The sequence below is a fragment of the Citrus sinensis genome, chromosome 3 (assembly GCF_022201045.2).
Source record: "Citrus sinensis cultivar Valencia sweet orange chromosome 3, DVS_A1.0, whole genome shotgun sequence".
Lineage (NCBI taxonomy): Eukaryota > Viridiplantae > Streptophyta > Magnoliopsida > Sapindales > Rutaceae > Citrus > Citrus sinensis.
In genome coordinates, this window is record NC_068558.1 from 13856555 (window position 1) to 13864648 (window position 8094).

The window sequence follows — 8094 nt, forward strand, 5'->3', positions numbered from 1 at the left end:
TTGAAAAACAACATTGTCTCACGTTTTGGATTCCCTCGAGCAATAATCAGTGATGGTGGTGCCCACTTTTGTAACAAAGCATTCAAAGCACTTTTGACAAAGTATTCAATCACACACAAAGTGGCAACCCCGTATCATCCGCAAACCAGTGGCCAAGTTGAGATATCCAATCGAGAAATAAAGCACATATTAGAAAAATCGGTGAGGCCGGACAGAAAAGATTGGTCATTAAGACTTGATGATGCCTTATGGGCATATAGAACGGCTTTCAAGACCCCGATTGGGATGTCACCCTACAGGCTAGTGTATGGAAAAGCTTGCCACCTACCTGTGGAACTCGAGCATCGTGCATATTGGGCCATCAAGAAGTTCAACTTTGATATGCAGCATGCCAGCTCAGAAAGACGATTACAACTGGCAGAACTTGAAGAAATTCGCAATGATGCATACGAAAATGCCAAGATTTACAAGCAACGAATGAAAGTCTTTCATGACAAGCACATTATGAGAAAATCTTTCACTCCAGGTCAGAAAGTGCTTTTGTTCAATTCTCGCTTGCACCTATTCCCAGGTAAGTTACGCTCTCGTTGGTCTGGCCCATTTATTGTTCATACTGTTTTTCCACATGGGGCAATTGAAATTAAAGACCCAAAAAATGGTGTCACGTTTAAAGTTAATGGTCAAAGATTAAAGCCATATCTAGAGTACCAACCACATGAAGAAGACACCGAAATAAATTTGAGTGACCCACCAAATTTGAATTGATTTTTTTTTTCTTTTCGTTGATTTGATTTTTCTTTCTTTCTTTTTATTATTATTCTTTTGCTAATTGAAATTGTTTTTGCATAAGTGTGTTTATTTTACCATTAAGTTTTCTCTTATCATTTTTAATCATGAGTCTCATACTTAGACCGTTCCTCCTGAACATTCTTAAACCACTTCAACGTGTCAAAACTCATCTCAAAAGACAGATTCAATTTTGTAAAACACATCGCATTTGGGCTCTACAACCACCAGAGTTAGTAGCCTATGTTGAGGGTTTAGAACACCAACTCAGAGACATTGAGAGAAGTGTTTACGACATCCAGTTGGAGCTTGAGGTAAATTCAATAAGAGGACGATTTTAATTTTCTTTGTGTGTTTTAATTTGTTTTTCTATTTGTGTGCTTTAGTTTGTTACCCCGGTGAAGTGGCGGATAACGGTACTCCGTGACAATCAAGTCGGTTACTTCAGTTTCCCATAATAACTGATATTCTGAGGCGAAGGTATGGACAAAAACGAGATTCTAGCGAAACTTCACAAGCGATTCCCTTCACTTCCTCAGAATGCCCTCCTTACGATCTATAAAGCTCGGTCCGAACGCATGCGATTACTCATGAGGAATAACATACCTGCTGACATCCGTTGGTTAATCGAGGCTAAAGTACGATCGGCGGGTGAGTTACCTCCAAAATTTATTGCATACATGCCTGGTTGTGGTAAAGGAAATTATGCAAGAAAACGACGAGCTCGAAGAATTTCTGTTGCTTGTCATAAGTGTGCCAGAATGAGTTGCAATAAAAACCCATGTTCTTTAGGAATGGTGTCTGATAACAGGGAAGATAAGATTCAATTCATTAGGGATGGCTTGAATAAGGAGTCATTGGATGATATCCTTTTGTCTCTTGAAACGCATCCCAGTGGATATGTGCAAGGAGCGATTCTCCAGTTATGGCCATTATTCCAGAAAGAGCATGCACGATATAGTCTCGGGAATCTGACTATAAACGACCTTGTTTGCCAGTTTATAAGAAAACTGGATAGGAAGCCTATCCTCGACCCATAGAGGGCGTTCAAGCCGTTTCTGGACGTAGAACCAGAGGAAGATGTGAGCCACAGTCGCAACTACCTGTAAATATCCTTTCACTTTACTGTTATTTTATTTCACTATTGTTTTATTGTGTGCATTATTGTCTTTAAAAATTTTATTACTGTTTGCTTTTTCCTTATTACTGTTTTCTTTTTCCCTTTTACTGTTTTCCTTTTTGACTAGCGAGCCACGTGCTTTACGCGTTATTTGACACTGACATGTTACCTCATACATAACTGTAATCCACTGTCACCAAGATTCTTAAATGTGATTTCCTTTTTGTCAAGCACTCACAAATTGTTTTCGAGAAGTATCACAATGGCAGCTACTCCCAATAGACAATTCAAGAACATTTGTGTGCTTTCTGGATTTACCTATGGCAAACATAAAGAGTTCGTTGAGGCAGCTATAGATCTTGGTCGAAGCATAGCAGCGAGAAAATTACATTTGGTGTATGGAGGAGGTAATCGAGGGTTATCAAAAATGGTCTCAGAAGCAGCTTTTATCAGAGGAAGTCAAGTGTTAGGCATCATCCCAAGAGTCCTAAAACCATTGGGCAGTTCGTCTGACTCATCAACTGGAGAAGAATTAGTCGTCTCAGGTATGCAAGAAAGAATAACTGAAATGCTTAATTATGCTGATGCTTTTATTTTCCTTCCAGGAGATCTTGCAACACTAGAGGCACTTATGACACTAGCATCTTGGGCCCATCTACACATTCACCAGAAACCCATCGGTTTGTTAAATGTCAATAACTTTTATGATGGCTTTATCGCATTTCTTAACCATGCAATAAAAAACTATTTCATTCCTTCTAATGTGAAAAAACTCTTTATTTGTGCTCACACTGCTAATGAGCTACTTGATATGTTACAAGCTTATAAACCGGAGCCAGACCCCTGGACCTTTGTGTTGGAGCGACCAACTAATGATGGTAACAGTAGCCGCAGTAAGAAGTACAAATTAGATTTAACTCTCCGCCTGTAAATATTTTCTTCTGTGTTGCACCACCCAGGTGATGTCTTCTAAACTCTACTTATTTCCTTTCAAACATTGAGGACAATGTTTCGTTCAGGTTGGGGGGAGGGAATAGTCGACAATTGTGGAATCTTGGTTAAGTTTTTACTAATTTTTTGTTGTAGAAACTAACTGTTGCTAACTTTTTGTGTTGAAGATGGCTGAATATGGAGTGTAGTTACTCTAGAAACGCATCTTCATTGTTCGAAAAAAAAAATAATAAAAATTTTTTTTTCTTTATTAAGTTTTGATGTTCATTTTTCTTCTTCTTTTTATTTTCTCCTCTATAAATATACATTTTCCAACTTTTGAGTCGAAGATGGCTGAATATGGAGTGTAGTGCCTCTAGAAACGCATCTTTAAAAAAAAAAAACCATTTTCTTTTCCTATCATTTTAAGTGTAACTTTTCTAATTAGTTTTTCTACATCATTTTCGCATTTCTGCATGCATATTTTCCTTTCATGCTTAGAATAGGTTGGGGGGTAGAATGTTGTTAAAAAAAAAAAATTTTTGAGTTATTTGTTTTAACATTGGATGACATGATTAATTTCAAATTTTAGTATTTGTATTATCTTTGGTCTTAAGTGATGTTACGCTATGTTTGCTACTTTACATGTTGATGTCGGAGACAAATATGAGTTGCTTGAAGGAATGAACATGTCATAAATAAGTGCCAAGTGAGTTGTTGAGCCTATCATTTTCTTGGAGAGTAACCCTTTTGCTCATTCTCTATACAGCTTAGCAGTTTATTATTTTATACACGATCTCTAGATTTCTTTTGAGTTAACCCTTTAAAAAAAATGGTAAAATTAAAAAAAAAGAAAAAAGAAAAAAATGTGTGTTACTACATTGGGAGGCCCATCTAACTAGTAGATATGGATAATTATTTAGAGCCCTAAAAGACGATGGAAAGGCCATCTTTGATCCGTTTGAGCCTTTCTAGCCATCCCTGTTATTAAATATCCATAGTTACCCCTTTTGAGCCTTAAAAAAAAAAAAAAAAAAAAAAAAAAAAAAAAAAAACCTTTTCTTTGTCAACTTATCATCTTGACCCACTCCGATTTGGAGTATTACCCAATGTCTTTTAAGTTCCATCCCTATTTATGTTTGAGAAAATGTAAATAATTATGTTGTTCAGTGAAGTTATGCCAAATAAAAGCAAAAAAAAACAAAAAAACAAAAAAACAAAACAAAACAAAAGTTGTTGTTTCAAAAGAATAAAAATAACAATAATAGGTGAAATCCACCTTGCAACTTTCAAAAAAAAAAAAAAATCTGCATTTTTCTCAAACATACACTTTGTTTTCCTTATTTCCTTTCTTTGTTAGCCATATCCCTAGCCTACGTTACGTCCTAATAAAAGTCCTTCTTGATTTTAGGGAACTATAGTTTGAAGTAGAAGCTAGTTATATGGGCTAAAAAGATGTAGTGATGCATAAAAAAAAAAAAAAAGATAAATAAAGTGGGTTGACTAACATTTTATTTGACTTGAGATCGTATTATTTCTAAGCTGAGGGCATATTTATTTCATCTTGGTGAGAGCATGTGATATCATTTCTTTATTATTTTCTCTCTCAATTACCATTCATTGGAGTGACTATGTTTATTGGGTTTTAATTTCTTTGTGAGAGTGTCACCACTTCCAGTGAAATTTTGGGGTTTGACATGTCATTCTTGAAAGTAGATATAACAAAGTCTACTGGGCTGATTCATGTGGATGGTTAATATGGGTGTGATATTTCTTTAGACTGGAGATAATGCTTATACTTTTATTTGATTGCTATCATTAATCTGATTGAATAAATATGAGTGTTTCAAAAAAAAAAAAAAAAAAAAAGAAAAATCATTTTGAATTTGAATTTTGTTTTCGCTTTATTTGCTAGGGACTAGCAATAAGCTGGTTGGGGGGTGTGTTGAGTGTTAGAAAATGCATATTTATAAAGGAGAAAACCGTCATTTTACATTTCAAGTCTTACTAACAACCCTTACTTTTATGTATTTAACCTTCTTGTGATGTAATTACGTGTGTGTTATTTTAATTAAGTATTTTATGTATTTTAGGGGCAGTATAGCCATTTCACAATAAAGGAGAGATCAGACGGCAAAACGGACATCACTTTTGAACTCAGGACGGTCGAAAACCTTAGGAGGAGCATAAAAGGAAAAATGGCACTATTCACATGTACGGTACTATTCACGTATACGGTACTGTCTACGTTACTGTTCACGACACTGTTCACATAGACGGATCGATGACGTGGCATTGACCGATGATGTGGCATTGACTGATGAGGTGTCACGATCCTGTTGGGCTAAAATTCTTATGTACTGTTGATGGTGACGTGGCAGCATATCAGTGGACGAAAAATCTCGTGTACGGTGCATGCATCACACAGGATTATTTTCAACCAAACCGCGTTACTGTTCATCCGGGTCAAACCGCGTTACTGTTCAAAGTCGGGTCAAACCGTGTTACTGTTCATCCGCGTGGTCAAACCGTGGACTGTTGACTGATGACGTGGCGCAATCCTGAGCGTCCAAACTGTTTTTAATCCGATGGCCATGATTTACTCCATGTATCTATAAAAAGGGGGCCTCCCCCCCCTAATTTGATAGCTCTGAATCCATTTTTGGGATCCATTTTCTGTAATTCCTTCTCCATCTTGTATTTTCTTCGTATTTTAATAAATTCCCATTTTGCCCATAGTTCAATTATGAGTGGCTAATTTTCTTTCAAGCTTGGGTTGAAGGTGAAGTCTCAACATGTGTCATGGGCTTAATTTGGTAAATTTATTTTCTCTTCCCCTCTAGTTTTTGTGGATGTTTTGACTTCTCGTCGACAAATAACATTAATCTTGTCTAGTACCGCCTTGGTTTCACCGGCCCTCTAGTACAAGGTTATTATTATTTGGCACGATAAGCCCTTAGCACCATATTGATTAGAGCGTGGTTCATGAGGTGTGGATTCCCCCCTCATGATTTAATTGGCATTAATACGGATTATTTAGCCCATGATGCATGTTGATACGGATCCAGATACCCAAGTACGTTATTTCAATAGAATTCTCTTCAATTTATTCTCGCCATTGCGAGTCCAATTTTAGAATTTATTATCGCCATTTCAATTCCAATTTTAGGATAATTTAAATCACTTCCACCACAATTCCAACCACCCATTTACAAAATTAATTCTATATATAATTAAAATCCACCTCCTCGTGGGATCGACACTCGTCACCATAGATCTATACTACAATAGATTCGTGCGCTTGCGAGTACATTAAAATTTGCACAACATATCACCACAATGTTTTAGAGTAGTCTCTTGGTTTAGGCCTTGCCCACTCGAGAGATCTCCAAGATTAAGTGCTTTAACAACTTCCTCAGCATGTTTCTCTCTAAGAGCATCACAGCGTTTAGATGAGGCTCCAACAACATTCACCACATTGGCAATTATAGCAAAAAAAGATTCAATTTGAATATGATTTTTTGCAACAACAATAAGAGCTAATTGAAGTTGATGAGCAAAACAATGAATGTAATAAGCACACTCATTCTCTCTCAAAATTATGGTTTTAAGGCCATTAAATTCTCCTTGCATATTACTTGCTCCATCATAACCTTGCCCTCACAACCTAGACATACTCAACCCATGTCTAGAAAAAAGTCTATCAATAGCTTCCTTAAGTGATTGAGCAGTAGTACTAACAACTTATTCAATGCCTATAAAACGTTCAACCACTTGTCCACTAATGTTTACATATCGTAAGACAACAGTCATTTGCTCTTTTATTGATACGTCGCGAGATTCATCAACCAAAATAGAAAAAAAATGCATCACCCATCTCTCTTATAATGGCATTAGTGGTCTCAATTGCACAAGCACTAACAATGTCTTTTTTAGTATTAGGACATGTCACTTTAAAAAATGATAGGGCATTTTATAATGTAACAGCTTTTATATCCTCATTATGATTAGCCAAAAATTTGAGAAGTTCTAGAAAGTTACCTCGGTTACTTGACTCTTCAGATTCATCATGGCCACAAAATGCAAGTCCTTGTCGTAAAAGAAATCTGACACAATCAACTAATGCTTGTAACGAGCTCGATATTCACTTCTAGTTTGATTACAACGTTTGGAATACATTGTCTGAATATATTGCTCTTGCTTCATTAAATCTTGACAAGAACGCCAAGCATCATTGTGGACACTATTAGAGCAACCAACTTGAACTCTCAATCTTTTTGGTTTTTTCCAATTTGTAAACCCATGTTTAGTAAAAGATTCACCACCGGCTTGTTCTCCAATTTCTGGCTTGAAAAGATAACAACAAAGACAAAATGCAGCATCCTTTGCAATGCTATACTCTAACCAATTTCCATATTTATCAAACCAAGCTGAATTGAATCTCCGAGATTGTTTTCCAAAATGCCTAAGAGGAAAATTGTGAGTTTTTGGTTGACAAGGGCCATTTTGTAAATATTGTCTTCAAACTTGATCTTGGATATTTACATTGTAGTAAGAAATTAGATGTCGTAACGCAGGATCCATAAGAAGATTCAATAAATTCACCTCCACATCATTTTCTCTCATAGTTCCACATCATCATTCTTTTGTTTTTTACCACAATCATCATTTTTCTTTGAACCACTATTGTCTTTTTGTTTTGAAGCATCATCATCATTTTTTTCTAAAAGTGGTGGCTCCTTTCTTTTGTAAAACCTTTCCATACCTATTTCAAAATATAAATAAAGATTATGAATATTGAGTACTTTACTTAGGCTAGTAGCACTTTTAGCATATTCCCCTATTATATAATTATATTAATGCTATAAATTAATTAACAAACAATACAAGACATTAAAGCTAAACAAGCAAATGCTTAATTGCAATTGTTATTTTCTTAATCTAATAATATGTGTTCTTTTTCATGGAATCTACACTCAATTACATTATATTTTTCAAATATACCAATAGCCAGATGATACACTAACTAAGGGGGAAGAAAAACAACTATAACATCAATTCAACAAATAATTATATATGATTTATAAACAATAAAAAGCAAATAAAGTGTTAACTTGTACCTTAATTTTATTGAATGAAGAGATAAGGGGTTGTTTGAAATTTGGAGGAATAAATGAAAATCACTTTCCACTGTCACCATGTTTTACTTTTGGAGATGCCGAAACAAGAAGATGATTTAGGGATTTGCATATGGGTGC

At 35.5% G+C, this 8094-nt stretch overlaps 1 pseudogene; it reads right to left on the reverse strand.

Moving 5' to 3' along the window:
- Positions 1-6148: 6148 nt before the first annotated feature.
- Positions 6149-7599, reverse strand: LOC102621526 (uncharacterized; annotated as a pseudogene).
- Positions 7600-8094: the final 495 nt, after the last annotated feature.